We start from the raw sequence: 18,387 nt of genomic DNA, 5'->3' as shown, positions 1-18,387 counted from the left end.
GCGCCCCTGCTCATTTCAGTGTAATTGTCCGAAACCATCTTAATACAGTTTATCCTAATCGTTGGATAGGTCGCGGAGGACCTCAGCAATGGCCAGCAAGATCCCCCGATCTCAACAGTTTAGATTTTTTTTTATGGGGTCACCTTAAAACTCTTGTGTATAAAACTCCCGTTAATACTCTAGAAGATTTAAGAGAGCGAATAGTTGCCTCGTGTGGAACTATACGAAATACGCCGGAAATATTTGAACGGGTGCGTAATTCCATGCGAAGAAGGGCGGAATCATTCATACTAAGTGCAGGTGGCCACTTCCAACAATTTTTATAATCAGTTTTGGTATTATTACTAATAAACAAATTTGTGCTATTCGTTTAGACTTACTGTCACAAAATAAAATAAAACTCGATTTTTCTGAAAAATTTATTTTTTTGCAGATTATGTATTCAAATATTATTAGGGAATTGGTAATGCGTTATGAAGCAATTTTCAGATTCTCATTCATTTTAGAATCGATCTAATTTCTTAATTTGCTTTCTGTCGATTTTTATTTTTTTGAGTGAAAATCATGCGTCGGACAAAGAAATACCATGAAATCAAATTTTCTCAAAAATAAATGAGGATTTTAAAAATGATTTTATTTTGAAAAGAAAGCATTGGCGTAGTACTTTTTTTCCAAAAAAATTTAATGCGAAACCCGTAGGGATGCCACTGTTTGAAAAAATACAATTTTGTGTACATCAGAAAATGCGTCTTGAGGCATGGAACATATGTACCAAATATGCCAAATATGTCTACAAAATTATCTCAGTTACTATTAAAAAACTGATTATTTTTGAAAACTTTGCTCAACAGTTTTCCTTAACTCAAAAGTTAAGGCGTTTGGGACATACGTCCATAGAAAGTTTTTTTCTCAAAATGGGTCTAAGAATAACTTCCTTGAATATTAGCATGTGTTTAAGGAACACCCTGTATACGTTGTGCTGCGAGAGCCGCTGAACTGTTCAATCAACAACATGGGAAGAATGTGTCGCGACAGTATGGTTTCGATTCAATTGCAAAATTTCGCGTAACTGGATCTGTAGCAAATAAAAAACGGCAAATCGAACCACCAGTACCAAATAAGGCGACAGAAATGGCAATTCTGTGCCATGTTGAGCTTGACCATACTTTGAGTACAAGAAAGTTAGCATTTGTTTCCGGGGTGTCACGAACTAGCATTCGGCGTATTCTAAAAACCCACAAAATGCATCCTTATAAGATTAAATTAACGCAAGAACTGAATGAAGATGATTTCGATCGACGTTTGCAATTTTGCGAGTTGGTTAGTGACCGAGAGGTGGAAAATTCACATTTTGTTTTCAACATTTGCTTCAATGATGAATGTTCTTTTTTTCTAAATGGTACAGTTGATCGCCATTGTCGCTATTGTGTTGATTCAAATCCTCACATTTTTCATGAAGTGCATACTCAACTTTCACAAAAATTAAATGTGTGGGCTGGAATTTTTGGTGACCGTATCGTTGGGTCATTGTTTTTAGAAGGCAATTCAATCGGATAAATGTATCTGGAGCTTCTGGAAGATACTATTTATCCCTTTCTCACTGATATTATTGAAAATGATCACAATTACCGGGAGGATCTGTTGATATTTCAACAAAATAGGGCTCCTCCGCACTAGGCTCTGCCTGTTCGGCACTATTTAGATCAGACTTTTCCGGATCACTGGATTGGGAGGCGGAAACCTATCAAATGACCATCACGATCACCAGACCTTTCGCCGTTGGATTTCTTTCTGTAGGGTCACTTTTGAAGCAGAATTAACTGTACTCCTCCTGCATCACTCGAAGATTTAAGGCAACTAATCACAAATTAACGCGCCAAATCACTCCAGAAATGCTCCACAATGTTTGAGAACGTTTCCAGAAGAATATCATTGCATGGAAGCTGGAGGTGCCCATTTTGAGCATATGCTAACATAAGAATAAAGTAAGTAACTACAACTCTAAATTTAATATGGTTCGTCCAAATTGAAAAAAAAGTACACCGTTGTTCAGAGAATTCCAAGATCTTTCAAACGATTTGCGACTCGCCTCCAGTTCCCTATTGAGGGGTTGTTTACCCCTCTGCTCCGGGGTTGAAGCGACAACGCTGTGAATGGGAAAAAACTATCCCCTTCCCAATAAAAATCGACCTGATTAGTACCCAAAACCTCCATGTCAAGTTTTTGGTGGCCCATCCTGTATATATTAGGTTTAAAAGATATATATTTCAGGAAGTTTGATATCATTGACGTATTGATGAATCTCATAAGGAAGAAATAACTACGATGAGTTTCATCAAATGCATTCAATTCTTTTTTTTTCCGGAAAATTTTGGTTTCATCACAGCCTTGACTTTTCTCATTTTCACCAACTGTTTCCAAATACGCGTATCGAACCCCACGCAACAATCGTGAAAGAATAAAGCCATCTTTCCCAATCCATCGAAATCCTGATCCACCGAACGTTATGCAAATACCAACCTGTAGCACAGAGTGTTGCAAAAACCCCTTCGGAATGCGCGAATCTTTTTTCTCGGCGAGAATTCTTGCGGGCAGAAGCATGCGTATGGGGGACGTCGGGGCGCCTTCGATGTCGTCGTTGCAGTGCGGCGTCGATTCAGGAAGCGAAAGCTCCATCGCGACGACTGGTGGACTCACGTGGACGCACCGTTTCGGTTTTTAGAGTCGCGTTCCGTCAGCAAAAATGTTCGGAGCTGCTTGAGTGCGATTCTGTGGAGACGTTTTCGAATTTTGCAAGGAGTGACTAGGGTGAGTTTTACGGTTAAGGGGTGGTTTTTCACTAGGGGAGAATTAGTCATGGAAATTGTGATTTATTTTCACCAGTTTTTATGTCTCATGCAAAAATTCTATTTTATTTCATTTACAATCTGTAAAATCAACGAAATTTGACAAACACCGATGGAATATAATAATAATAATAATACATTTATTATTCACCAATACATAAAGTAATACAAAATAACTTCACAAAACAAAAGTATCAAATGCAGGTGAATAAAAGAAGAACAGTTAGACTCTGCAGCCAATTTTTCCACAGTCCCCTTAAGAAGCCAATAAATACATATACACGATAAGAAAAGAAAACTATACATTTTCGAACTCTAATCAAATATTTTGTTAACCAACTATGGTTGTTGAGTAGGATTTCATGAAACATAATCAAAAAAAGGGTACAGGCAACAAACTATTGTTGAATGAATAGAAATCGTTTAAACCTAAATTTAAATTCAGATTCAGATTCAGATTCATTCATCTTCAAGAACATTTACATCACAATTTCAATACAATATTACCTTTTCAAAGCAGAGATAGTCACCTAAGCGCAGTATGGCTTGTTTTGTGCTTTATTCCTACTTCGTCATGGTATACATATTAGTTTTCATATAAGTTTTCCGACAGATCACAACAATACATTTGTGTTAGTATTTAAACAATTGATGATTAGCGTCTACAGGTTGACATATACAGTGCTTTTCAGATAAAAGTATCCACCTTTAATAACTTTTGTAATACTGGTATTTAGGAAAAATCCAAAAACACGTCAATTTATGTTGGAAGGGGCAAACATTATGACTTATTTAAACTTACTGGAAAAGCCACCCCCTCACCCCTAGCATCATCCCTTTTTTTTAATTACTTCTCATATTTTTATGTAAAAATTGGATACTCCTCTTTGAGCTGATTTCAAAAATGTATAATACTTGTAGGTTAAAGTGGTTGGTTTATGAGATAAACAATTTTTCATTTAATAGCACCAATTTTACTTATTTTTTACTTTCACCTTATTTGCCTGTAATAAAATGGGTTGTACAACAGTTCAAACTCTTTAATCTTTTTAACTGTGCTATTTATTATGAAGTTACAACAAGTGTTCAAAATGAGTACCATTCACTTCCATACAATGGTATAATCTATTTTGAAATGCCTCTCTGACATTGCTTAATACGGCTGGATTTAATTGTCGACATTCATTTTCTATCCTCTCTCGTAAATCATCCAGAGATTCTGGTTGGGTAGCATAAACTTTTGTTTTCAAATACCCCCATGAAAAGAAGTCTAGGGGTGTTAAATCCGGTGACCTAGGTGGCTACTCCATCATCTGCCCTCTTCTACCTATCCAACGAGCGGGAATGTTTCGTTTAAAAATTGTTGGACAGGCATAGCATAGTGTAGGGGAGATCCGTCTTGTTGAAATACCAGTAAATCTTCGGAAAAGTTATCATCATTTTCTATTATTGTTGTAATACGTGGGTCAACCCCTTCCCTGAGTAACTCAAGATATGATTCACCATTTAAATTTCCGTTGATGAAGAAAGGTCCGACAATGTGGTCACCTAGGATACCACACCAAACGTTTAACTTTTGGGGATGTTGTGTATGGAATTCACGCATAATATGTGGATCACTTTCAGCCCAATATCTACAATTATGCCTATTTACTAAGCCATTAAATGAAAATGAGCATTCATCAGAAAAGCAAATATTGTTTAACAATTGTGGATTGTTATTGATAAATTGCGTCATTGATTCGCAAAACTCTAGACGACGATCAAAATCATCTTCATTCAACTCGTGCACCAACTTAACTTTGTATCGGTGGTACTTGAATTTATGTAGAACTCGGAAAACTGTAGAAGATGAAACACCGATCGCTTTACTTATTGTTGACAACGATTGGGGTTGTTGAGCCTCTAAGCTGACTTGCCCTAAAATTGCCACTTGGATTGCTTCGTTATTTACGAGTCCCTCTCGCTTATGCACTTTATTGCAAACAGACCCTGTTGTGGTAAATTTTTCCATCAGTTGAATTACATACTTATGAGTTGCATGTCTTCCGTCATGTAATTCGTTAAATATTCTAGCAGCAGCTCTTTCACAATTATTATTTTGGTAGTATAAACCTACAATTTCAATTCTTTCTTGCAAAGAGTAAACCATTTCAGCGAAACAAAATAAATAATGTATCAAAGTACACTATCAATAGTGATTACAAATTCTAGTTGACAATGTCAAACTTTAATAAAAAGTAGAGTTTGTTGTTGTTGTGAAAGTAAAAAATAAGTAAAATTTGTGCTATTAAAAAAATTGTTTATCTCATAAACTAACCACTTTAACCTACAAGTATCATACATTTTTGAAAGAAGCTCAAAGAGGAGTATCCAAATTTCACATAAAAAATATGAGAAGTAATTTAAAAAAAAGGGATGATGCTAAGGGTGAGGGGGTGGCTTTTCCAGTAAGTTTGAATAAGCCATAATGCTTGCCCCTTCCAACATGAATTGACGTGTTTTTGGATTTTTCCTAAATACCAGTATTACAAAAGTTATTAAAGGTGGATACTTTTATCTGAAAAGCACTGTATTATTGGAGATTGGATATTTCGTTAGTAGTTATTTGTTTCGAAAAACTGAAGGGAAGACAAGTATTTACATGTTTTGCAATAAGTATATCACTAAGGAACTATTTGTTTCAATAAATTTCTTAACGAGCATTTTGTAATTTCTAAAAATTCGTATTTGCTTTATATCTAGAGGTATTGCATTACATAGCTTGGGTCCAAAGTAAAAAAGTGTTCTTTGGGTATGGCTTTTTCTGAATAGAGGTATATTAATATTTTGATTCTCAACATTTCTTGTGTTTTTTGTCTTATTGATGCTGAACGAAGACAGGTTGGAATACATCCAGATGAGGCAGTGATAGGCATATAAACTTCTGATATTCAATAATTTGGTATCATTGTACAACTGCTTTGTATCGAAACGTCTATGTTTCTTGAATATTATTTTAATAATTGTATTTTGAGTGACTTGTACGTTGCCCAATATATTAGTAAACATTCCGCCCCATGCTGCTATGCAGTATCTTATGACTGATTCTGCTAGAGATTTATATATCAGAATCAGATTTGATCTTGACAGAATATCTCTCAGGCTATATATTTTGTGAGTAAGTTGTCTAAGTCTTTTCACAACAAATGAAGCATGTATAACCCATCTCAGATGCTGATCCAAGAATAAACCGAGATATTTGAATTGGGATACTTTTTCTATGGTTGGACATTTACAGAGTACTTTGTCACAATTTGACACGTGGATGCTTAGTTTCTGATTTTCTGGCTGATGACTGCTTATAAGAGAAAAAGTCATAAACTTTGTTTTCGAGATGTTTAAACTAAGAAGATTATCGCTTAACCAGGTTTGTAAACTATTTAAGCCTTCTTCTGTATCTCTGTAAACATCTTTCCATGTTTTGCCTCTATACACTATGGCTGTATCATCAGCATATGATATGAGACGACCTTTGAATTTAGTAATATCAGCAATATTATTTATATATATCAAAAAGAGTATAGGGCCCAAGACCGTTCCATGTGGAACTCCCATTGAAACATCACGATTCACACTCTTTTCTTTCACCCACTTTCACACATTGAGTTCTGTGGAACAAATAATTCTTCAGAACATCAAAGGCGGGTCCACAAATACCATAGTCATATAGTTTATCAAGAAGCTTATTATGTGAAACTGTATCAAAGGCTTTGGCCAAGTCCAAGAATATCGCTAAATATTTCTCCAAATTTTACAAGGCCTTTGTTGTTTCTTTGAAGAAATCTAATATTGCTGATTCAGTGCTACTCTGAATGAAGCCAAATTGTCTATCAGTTATAACTTTATTTCTCTCAAAAAATTCAACCAGTCGATTTTTTAAAATATGCTCAAATATTTCGGCAAGATTATTTATCACGGATATTGGTCGATAGTTACCTAACTCTGTTTTATCTCCAGATTTAAAAACGGGGCTCACTATGGATTATTTCATTTGTGTTGGTAGTGTGCCTCCCTCAAATATCAAGTTGATTATATGAACTAATGGTTTCAATAAGTAGCGATGGTATTGCTTTATGAATTGTGTTTTTAGTCCGTCTGGTCCAGGAGCACAATTGTTTTTCAATTTAGAGATAACTGTTGTCCATTTTCGTTTGTTGGTGTAAGGTAAATTGTTGGGCCAACATTACCAAAATTACAGTATTCTGAAAAAGCATTGAGTTCTTCTTGAATTTTTGAGCAATTTCCAATCGTCGTCACCAGCATTATTAAGGTTACAATATTCTGAAAAAGCATTGAGGTCTTCTTGAATCTTTGAGCCATCTTTAATCGTCATCACCAGCATTATCGAGGTTACAGTATTCTGAAAAAGCATTGAGTTCTTTTTGATTCTTTGAGCCACCTTTAATCGTCATCACCAGCATTATCGAGGTTACAATATTCTAAAAAAGCATTGAGGTCTTCTTGAATCTTTGAGCAATTTTAATCGTCGTCACCAGCATTATCGAGGTTACACTATTCTAAAAAAGCATTGAGGTCTTCTTGAATCTTTGAGCAATCTCCAATCGTAGTCACCAGCATTATTAAGGTTACAATATTCTGAAAAAGCATTGAGGTCTTCTTGAATCTTTGAGCCATCTTTAATCGTCATCACCAGCATTATCGAGGTTACAATATTCTAAAAAAGCATTGAGGTATTCTTGAATCTTTGAGCAATTTTAATCGTCGTCACCAGCATTATCGAGGTTACACTATTCTAAAAAAGCATTGAGGTCTTCTTGAATCTTTGAGCAATCTCCAATCGTAGTCACCAGCATTATTAAGGTTACAATATTCTGAAAAAGCATTGAGGTCTTCTTGAATCTTTGAGCCATCTTCAATCGTCATCACCAGCATTATCGAGGTTACAATATTCTAAAAAAGCATTGAGGTCTTCTTGAATCTTTGAGCAATTTTAATCGTCGTCACCAACATTATCGAGGTTACACTATTCTAAAAAAGCATTGAGGTCTTCTTGAATCTTTGAGCAATCTCCAATCGTAGTCACCAGCATTATTAAGGTTACAATATTCTGAAAAAGCATTGAGGTCTTCTTGAATCTTTGAGCCATCTTTAATCGTCATCACCAGCATTATCGAGGTTACAATATTCTAAAAAAGCATTGAGGTCTTCTTGAATCTTTGAGCAATTTTAATCGTCGTCACCAGCATTATCGAGGTTACACTATTCTAAAAAAGCATTGAGGTCTTCTTGAATCTTTGAGCAATCTCCAATCGTAGTCACCAGCATTATTAAGGTTACAATATTCTGAAAAAGCATTGAGGTCTTCTTGAATCTTTGAGCCATCTTTAATCGTCATCACCAGCATTATCGAGGTTACAGTATTCTGAAAAAGCATTGAGTTCTTTTTGATTCTTTGAGCCACCTTTAATCGTCATCACCAGCATTATCGAGGTTACAATATTCTAAAAAAGCATTGAGGTCTTCTTGAATCTTTGAGCAATTTTAATCGTCGTCACCAGCATTATCGAGGTTACACTATTCTAAAAAAGCATTGAGGTCTTCTTGAATCTTTGAGCAATCTCCAATCGTAGTCACCAGCATTATTAAGGTTACAATATTCTGAAGAAGCATTGAGGTCTTCTTGAATCTTCGAGCCATCTTTAATCGTCATCACCAGCATTATCAAGGTTACAATATTCTAAAAGAACATTGAAGTCTTCTTAAATCTTTGAGCAATTTTAATCGTCGTCACCAGCATTATCGAGGTTACACTATTCTAAAAAACATTGAGGTCTTCTTGAATCTTTGAGCAATCTCCAATCGTAGTCACCAGCATTATTAAGGTTACAATATTCTGAAAAAGCATTGAGGTCTTCTTGAATCTTTGAGCCATCTTTAATCGTCATCACCAGCATTATCGAGGTTACAGTATTCTGAAAAAGCATTGAGTTCTTTTTGATTCTTTGAGCCACCTTTAATCGTCATCACCAGCATTATCGAGGTTACAATATTCTAAAAAAGCATTGAGGTCTTCTTGAATCTTTGAGCAATTTCCAATCGTCGTCACCAGCATTATTAAGGTTACAATATTCTGCAAAAGCATTGAGGTCTTCTTGAATCTTTGAGCCATCTTTAATCGTCATCACCAGCATTACCGAGGTTACAGTATTCTGAAAAAGCATTGAGTTCTTCTTGAATCTTTGAGCCACCTTTAATCGTCATCACCAGCATTATCGAGGTTACAGTACTCTAAAAAGCATTGAGATCTTTTTGAATCTTTGAGCAATCTCTAATCGTCGTCACCAGCATTATTGAGGTTACAACATTCTAAAAAAGCATTGGGGTCTTCCTGAATCTTTGAGCAATCTCTAATCGTCGTCACCAGCATATAATAGTACTCGTGAATGCTCGAAACAATCTTTAAAATCATTTATAAATACTAGAAATATCAACAGACGCAGATGTGAACCTTGAGAGGCTCCCGAGGTTACCACAAATGAAGTAGATATGTATCAATTAACGCTCACTAGCTGATTGTGATTGTGAAGGTAGGATGAAAGTCATCTAGAGAGATCTCCCTGTATACCGATTCCAGCAAGTTTTGAAATAACAAGGTTATGGTCGACTTTATCAAACGGTAGTGAAGAAAAAAGTAGGTGGGTAGTTACCTGGAAACAGGGTTGTCAAAAAAATTAGGAGCTTAAATCGTGGCAGAGTGTTCGTTATCAATTATTTATAAAACAGTGTTTTCTCAGCTTTAGTGTTTCTTGTGTTCTTGTGCCATCCAGGTGAGCAAAAGCTAACACTACTGAAGATGGTTTGCGAAACACCTGTGTGAGAAAAAGTTCTCCAACAGGTTTATTCCACGTAAGAGATCCCAATTTCATTCATTAAAATACCAAGTATATTTCAAAATGCGAATAATGAACAAGATCGTTTTTTCTTCTTCCCCTTACACAACAATAAATCCTGGTTATCTCCATACCCTGTATAATAGCACAACTTTGCGAAAGTGCTAGGAATATAACGCGATGTTGATGCAAATCCCAAATGTACACTTTGAATGGTTGGATACATTCTTTATTTACATCCTGCGTCTGTAATTCTCATGCAGAATGAAAAATATCTCCCAAGCGTGAAATATTTCTGCTTGGTGAATTTCACTCGGATTATTTGGTGTTGAAAGCGTTATATCCTAATGTATGATACGACAGAGAAAAGCATTTCTATAAGTGAAAAAGGTTTTAAAAAGACCGACTTCGTAGGACCGCATCCAGTAATGATGATAAAATATGTTTGTTACTAATATAAGTGCTACGATGTGAAATCAATACATCAGAAGTGAGAATAGTTATTCAATCAGAAATAAATGTTATAATCCTATAGGAGAGCGAATCAGTAAGGAATTTTTATACGGTTTTATACCATCAATACACATCAGCAATTGATAGAGTCCAAAAGAAATTTTAAAAATTCCTTGCTTTTAGAATGACCGGAACGCATCCTCCAAGAAACTGTGATTACCCTGATCTGCTATGCAGATTTGACTTTGTAGCTTTAGAAAAAAGAAGAAATCAGGCATCTGTTTCATTTCTATATAAACTATTGAATGGCATAATGGATTGTCCTGTACTATTATCAGAAATTGATATCTTTGTTCCAAAAATATCTTCTAGGCACATCGATACTTTTTTATGCAAAAGGGCACAAACTAACTTAATGTTGAAATAACCAATCAATCTGATGTGTCGAACAAGCTGTCTACTAACATCTCTACTGACTCGTGTATGGGATTGGACTGTACCAATCACTCCTTACACAATTCAATAGCAGAGATTTCCGCTTGGAATAGTGTCGCTTAGATCCCTTTTTGTTGTAGGAGAAAATCACTGAACGAATAGAAAAATTATGCAATTTGAAAATTTCATATAAAACCAAGAGTTTTCATATCCCATCTTGTCAAACATTCTCAAATTATAATTTATTTCAAAGGCTCATCTTGCATATTCGACAAATTTCTAACGTCTCCTCCAGTAACAGCATAAATGAATAAAATCAGTATTTTGAGTCATCCTCTATCAAATATAACAACTTCGAGTCAGCCACCCTCATCCCCAGAAAATATTTTATAGACACAAAGAAATTCAATTTCACCACAACAATCCCCCATTTCATCTCTTCCAGGGAAAACCAGATGATACCACTGCCGATGCACTCACATATGCATTACCTGCCTCCAATTTCACTTCTGAACAACAGGATACTTCCAGCCATTCATTTCGCCAGGAATTTAAAGGAACACTCGGTTTTGTGCGGTAAAATAATTCTCTTCGAACATAGAAAGTAATGAAATATTCACAAGGTAATTGGTCTTCCTTGTTAGCGTTGTTTTCCGTGATTTCACGGTGAACTCAAATTTGAAACAGTATTATATCACCTATGTAAGTTCTGGACAAAACTCACTGAAATTGAAGATTCATTTCCTTGGAAAGTACGAGTTCATACATTTGCCGTTCTGGACTGATTTGTTTCCAACTTTATGAAGACTGAGTTCGTGCACTTTCAGAATATCACCATTATGGTAGAATTCATGATAACATATGAATCTCACAGGATCTCTGGAGGAAGAATTATAAACAACCCAACTCAAGATTGTTGAAAGGAGCGTCATGGAAAGATGGAAGAAAAACACCTTTAGCACCATAAGGTTGCAGTGTCTACAGGAAGCAATGAACAAATCAGACAACTGCCAAGCTGTTAAAATTCACTTCCAAACTAGAACCGCAAACAAATTAGCAGCAGCAGATAGCATTGTACAGATCTAGCATAAGTGCCACTAGGCTAAACTACGAATGTATTGTTGGTAGCCGGTCGGTTCGACGTGGGTGCTTTGTTCACTCAGTCAATCGGCCGATATGTGAGTCGATGGTTCAAGCCGCAGGCTGAACGCTCGATTTTCACTTGCTATCGTCCAATCCCTGTTGAGAATTACACGTTTACAGGTAAGACCTCGTTAGTCCTTAACTCACACAGGTTTCCACTTCTGAGGTTTTCGTTCGTAGGGGTGCGATAGCTGATTAATTATTATTATTATTATTATTATTATTTTGTTAACATTCAACTGAAATCTTTCCTTGTGATGACTCATTCTACGGTACATTTATGGGATTGATTTACTTTCTAAATAATTCAATGAAGAATTCTGTCAATTGTTCGATTCATACTTCAATATTCAATTAAAGGATTAAAGGATTCATATCTCAACAAATCTCTGTTAGCTCAGGAGTTCCACAAGGAAGCCATTTAGGGCCATTCCTATTCAATATCTTTGTCAACGATATCAAAACCAAAATTAGTCATTCTGTAAGTATTGATGTTTGCTGATGACTTGAAAATATTCAAAACCATTGTATCCACAGTTAACTACGAACATATTCAGAATGACATTACATCTTTTACTGAATGGTGTGTAGACAATGATATGGATGTGAATGTGTCTAAATGCAAAAGAATGTCTTTTTCTAGATCACTTAGTCATTACAACAATATGTATACTGTAGCAGGCAAACTATTAGAATCAGTGAAATCCATACGAGATCTTGGTGTAGTTGTGGATGTCAAAATGGATTTTCACCTGCAGTATGAACAGATCTCCCTCAAGGTATCTAGATTCTAGATCAAAAGGTACTATATTTTGAAAAATTGATAACAATCGTTTTAAATAATGTGGCAAATCATTGATCAATTGTCTGATGAAATATAAATTAACCAAATTTCTCACGAGCCTTTTTCATTCACTATTTCGGCCTCATTGCTGAGCTCATCAACATAACAAGTGGTCCCAAACTGGGATCATCCACAGGGACGAACACTGTTTTCATGTATGCTCTATGTTCCTTTTTCTAGTTACTTTCTTTTCATAATCAGTACCTCAATAGTCGATCTCAGTTCAATTCTGAAAGGCAGTTTCCATCTGAATTCCACTCCATCAGCTAATCCATTGAGTTGTCTAGGATTTTTGCAGTCTCAACTGTGTTATTATCTATCTACCCTGGAAGTCATATGTAAATGAGCGTATGTATTTATTGAAATATTTTCTGTTTGGATAGTTCTCTCCAATTGTCAGTTTTCTGAAAATCAGCCCACGGAGCTTCATCAGTTATTCAGCTTCTCTCTTTGCTCTTCATCTTGAAATCTTTGTTGAAGTATTTATCAATTTCAATTATTCAAGAAGCAAACAACCATCCTCCTCCATAGTTATTTGCTTTACTGGTATCATATAATCTCATGATATACTTTTTGACAGCCATTGCTCTGTCCATATACCAAATCTGAGAAGACCTCAATATGTATCTACCAATGTTGATAGGGAAATATAATGCGGGTACCTGTCTGTGGGTGTGTTGATTTCCTGTAGAGCATGTGACCCTCTGTTAACAAGATCACCCAAGAAGGCTAGAGTCTCTTGGGTTTCTCGTTCCATTGTGTATTGGATTTTTGGGTCGAGAGAGTTTGAACGTGATAAAAAATCGTTTAGTGTCCCTTCACCATCTTGCCATACTTCGGACGTATCATCTTCATATCGTAGCCTACAATAAGGTTTCACGGCCTCTTGCTCTAAGGCTCGTTGTTCGAAATTTTCCATGAAAAAGTTTGCCCCCGCCAGATTTAATGAACTGCCACTTTCGGTACCATCAGTTTGTTCGTAAAAAACACCATTCCACTGGAAATACGTTGATGAGCGAAGAAGACGGTTATATCTGATCGGAACCATCGTGTATAAGGAGACCAAGTCGAAGCACACTAGTATGATAGATAGATAGATAGATAGATAGATAGATAATTTATTTCACCACGTTACATAATAAAATGTTTTTCATCCACCTTTTTTGGGTATTTGTTACCTTCCACAATCTGAAAAATATAAAAATTATAATGGAGAACGTTATACAAGTGTAGAAGGGCAAACTTTTCAGTTTATCCAGATAAGTTACTGCGTGAAAATCAAAGTATTCTTCACAATGAAATATTTTCTATTTATCAATAAATTGTCATATTTATCAATTTTGCCTATCAAAAAAAAATGTTAAGAAATAATACAATACTTAACGTTTCGGAGGCCAAAATCTGCCTCCGTCTTCAGAAATGGACAAAATTTCTAATATATTGGCAGTTATTCCTTTTTGATTATTTATTTCCTTACTTCTTCGAAGAATAAATGTAGTGCCATCGGCAAACAAAATATATTTATATGGATGCATGAAGTTACTAACGTCATTCACGTAAATTATGAATAGGAGAGGCCCTAATATTGATCCTTGGGGAACACCATGTTTAACGAATTTTAAACTCGAAATGCAATTATTGCTACTGACTGCTTGATATCTATTCATGAATATGATTTTATGAGGGATAAAGATACTCCCCTGACGCCATTGTAATTTAGTTTTTCCGATAATATGTCATGAGAGACGCAGTCGAACTCCTTAGAGAGGTCGCAGAGCGTAACACCTGTGAGATTGTTGACTACTTCATTCACCACATTGAGAACTGCCTCCGCTGCAGAGCGGTACTTAAGAAAACCACGAGATTCGTAGAATAATTTATATTTTACAAAATATGCATAAAGACGTTGTTTAATAATATCCTCAATTATCTTGCTAAAAATGAATATCATTCAAATGAAACGATAATTGTTAACAAGAGAAATAACTCCGTATTTAAACAAAGGGATAACTTTTGATAGCTTACATGCATCAAGAAAAATACCATGTATATTACCAGGAATATTACATGTATCAATTTAGAAAGAGGCTGCAACAATATCTAGGAGGCCTCTTTAATGATATCACTATTCAGTTCATAAGTGTCTAAGCACTTGGAATTTTTGAGTGAGCTAATTGCACTTTGAACGTCTTTTTCGGTCACTGGGCCCAGGACCTAGGTTAGGTTTGGTTAGTTCCAGAGTAAGTGGGTCTATTCGACCTCACCGCAACCCGCAAGGGTTTATTGTGGCTCACACCTATTCAACCTGGACAAATAAACCCAGCTTCCTAAGGAAGCCTGATAGTTTGTATTGTGAGTGGTCTTTCAGGTCATATTGTAAAAGTACGACTCTGCAGAAGTCTAAAAACCGGATTCGGTCCCCAGCGGGGCAGGCACAAAGTATATGCTCTGCTGTTTCATCATTTTCCAGACAGAGGCGACACACACTGTCTTCCGACAGTCCAAGTCTCTGCATGTCATGATTCAAATGACAGTAGTGACCTGTAAGAAGACCTGTTGGACATCGTAGTTCATCCCTACTGCAGTCCAAACTTCGAAGGGTGAAGAAACGCCTTGGAGTGATCCAATCCTGGAAGATTCTGCCAGAATTCCATGAATCTTCTTGCCATCCAGGTGTTCAATGTTTGATTGACAAAGCCTAAAGCGATGCCAATGACCTAACTCCATATCTCTATTATTTTCGATGAGGTGTCCCGAATGAATTCTCAATGAATGACTCTAGATTTTCTATAAAGTATTTGTGCTGTAGACCACGGTCTAAAAACCCGGAAAATAGCTTTCACAGTGTATTGTGTGTATTTTATACCGAAATAGATTTATTGGCCATTCAGCATTTGTGAACTATTGAGTACATCCACCCCAATTTCCATAGAAATATGTCTAACAATATTCAAATAAAAGGTGTAATATCAACTTTTAATTTCGAAAAATTCATCAGTTCTAAAAAAATCAATGAGATAAGTTTTTATAGTTACTCTAATCCCCCTATCAACTTCGTCAATCAACATACAACTTGAATTATTATCACGATTTTTTCAACCAGATAACTTTTTAACGACAGTAAGTTTCTTTCAACTGAACTTTTCACGAAGATATGGGTAGTGTAGGTACTTAAACTGACGATAAACCGGATCTAGAAGATTAATGACGAAAGTTTTCAAGTGATTCTTCAAGTAGTTACCAGACTCCATAAACGCGGACGAAACTTCAAAGAACGACATAGCACCTACAGCTACATCTTTTCTCACTTTCTGTTGGATGAAAAAGAACCCATTTATGGACTGCTGAGAGATGAAAAATTAAATGAAGGAAATTGAATATTACAGGACATATACAGCAGTCATGGATCCATGGATAATTGGCCAAATTATTATAATGTGTGTTTGAAGTTCGGGAAGTACAAAAACAAATTTTGATAATTTGCGACGGATCGACCTTATTTGTTCCAAATATAGCAGCGATAGCAAGGCAATAGATAGGCAGTGGAGAATTGAGTTGAGGAAAAATTACCTCTCATCAATATAAACACAATTATCTTTCGAATTGAAGGGGTTATATTTTTAGGAGTGATTATTTTTGGGGAAGAAAGTTTTTGGCTTTCTACTACTCCATCTTGATACAAAAAAGGGATGAGGGAATCTTCCAAAGAAAGGAAGGAAGTAATCAATTCGAGAATGAAAAACTCTATACATGGATGTGTAGATCATGCAAAGAAGTAACTTCAGACACAAACTGAAAAAAAGTCCATCTGAAACAGCTACTTTCATATAAACATTGAATTACACGAAAGAAAAAAAATTCTTTCGAAACAAATACTTCTATATGAACACTGAATCATACAGAAGATAATTTTCTCTACTCAGTTTGTATTTCAAACATTCGTTGTGGAATGAAAATCAGATATCATTCACATGAGTTCTACTTTGAATGAATGGTAATAAATTGCACTTACATGGAACACTGTCACCCTCACTGGTATACACCGATGTTTCGCCTTAAGACACTTGCCCCAAGGCTCTTCAGTACCGAATTGGATAACATTATAGAAAATACACCCACAAATGAGCTAGACGTGTTCCCAGTGGCTCCAAAGGAGACTAATGAGAACAAACTGAATGAATGCAAATACATGCAGACGTTTTTATAGTCGCTAGTCTCTGCCAATTGGCATTGCCAACGGCAAATCCCGACATAAGGCGGTGAATCTACTATATCAAAAATACGCGCGTTTGAGTGGTACAGTGCATCTTAAAGCGGTTGAGATGCGGTGGGAGATTTGCCTCGGTCTGGTCGGCCATCAACATCCTCAACTGGACTTACCATCGCTAAAATAAAGGAAATGGTCTCTCGCTCTTACACACATATACACATCTTTACATGAAATATTAATTATTTCCCAAATCAAAGTATATTTTCCTAAGATAATGACGACTACATTCTACGGAAATCGAAAAAAAAATGCTGTCAAGTATAATGAATGAGTCAATTTCGGTCCCGACAAAACTAACGCTGTAAATACCCAACATTCGTAGTTACGTTTAATATCTTACGTTGGTGTAGAGGCTAAGGACAATGTCTACCGCGCGGACGTCGTGGGTTCGAATCTCATATCTATTAACTTTCGTTAATTAAAATCACGTGACAAGGGGGCCTGAGCGCTGATGCGGAATCCCAAGGGGCCGAGGGCGGAGTACTAAGGGAGCTGATAGGTTAGGTGGAGTACCAAGGGGGTCGAGGGGCGGAGTTCCACGCTTAAATCGCTACGATACTCGTTCCATCCTGCGTCGATTTCGATGACGTTTCCCCCACTCCCAAGAGGTCCAGGAACAAGTTTGTTCATCTACTGTCACCCTCATTGGTATACACCGATGTTTCGCCTTAAAACACTTGCCCCAAGGCTCTTCAGTACCGAATTGGATAACATTATAGAAAATACACACAATTCATTCATGATTTACGATTTTTTAATGTCACGGAATAAGCTTGATCTGCTTATGTCATCGATGACATCGTAATGACATTCATTCACCTATTTGATTTAATCCCAGCCAAGAGGAATCTTATTTGAATTGAAGGAGTTATATTTTTAGGAGTGATTAATTTTTGGGAAAGAAAGTTTTTGGCTTTCTACTACTCCATCTTGATACAAAAAAAAAAGGATGAGAGAATCTTTCAAAGAAAGGAAGGAAGTAATCAATTCGAAAATGAGTAACTCTATACATGGATGTGTAGATCATGCAAAGAAGTAACTTTAAGTAACATTTGTTTCTTTGTTCTCTTATTTCACGTTTTATTGCCTAATATCAGTGGTATTTTAGCTTTCCATTCTAATTTATTTTGTTCTTTCGTAGATTTAGATCCTTTCATTGTCAAACACTCACAAGCAAACTATTATAAAAGTTTGATCATTTCTACACCTGCATAGAGTTCTCTGTTACAGACCAGAACAAAATTTCAGTTAACCGTACTTCGTATCACAGTTTTATTAAAATATTCAGTTTTTCATTACTCACTAAGATGTCTTCCGCATATTGTGATGGAACTTGTTATGTTCCACAGCAGTAACAAATTTCCTGTGTGGTTACTGGAGTAGAAATCATTTTTCAGATGATATGACTGAACTGGCTTGTGGATATTTATAGTAATGATGGCTGTATACCATTATCAAGTCAAGTATCAAATCATCAAACTGAGAAGAATTGAACATTCATCT

The 18,387-nt window shown here is 35.9% G+C and overlaps 1 protein-coding gene across 2 annotated transcripts in view; it reads left to right on the top strand.

Moving 5' to 3' along the window:
- The first annotated feature begins 2,655 nt into the window (after window positions 1-2,655).
- The window catches only part of Ccn (cellular communication network factor protein Ccn), a 201,739-nt gene continuing 186,007 nt past the window's right edge, over window positions 2,656-18,387 (top strand). For both annotated transcript variants that reach the window (XM_074176862.1, XM_074176861.1), the window contains exon 1: window positions 2,656-2,808. The gene's annotated coding sequence lies outside the window, so the exon portion shown is untranslated. The remainder of the gene's footprint in view (window positions 2,809-18,387) is intronic.

Source organism: Leptinotarsa decemlineata, unplaced genomic scaffold, assembly GCF_025532065.1.
Source record: "Leptinotarsa decemlineata unplaced genomic scaffold, Ldec_3_MD MMD2_tig00002082_RagTag_RagTag, whole genome shotgun sequence".
NCBI lineage: Eukaryota > Metazoa > Arthropoda > Insecta > Coleoptera > Chrysomelidae > Leptinotarsa > Leptinotarsa decemlineata.
Note: the sequence above shows the minus strand (reverse complement) of the source record. Positions and strands in the feature narration are given on the sequence as shown.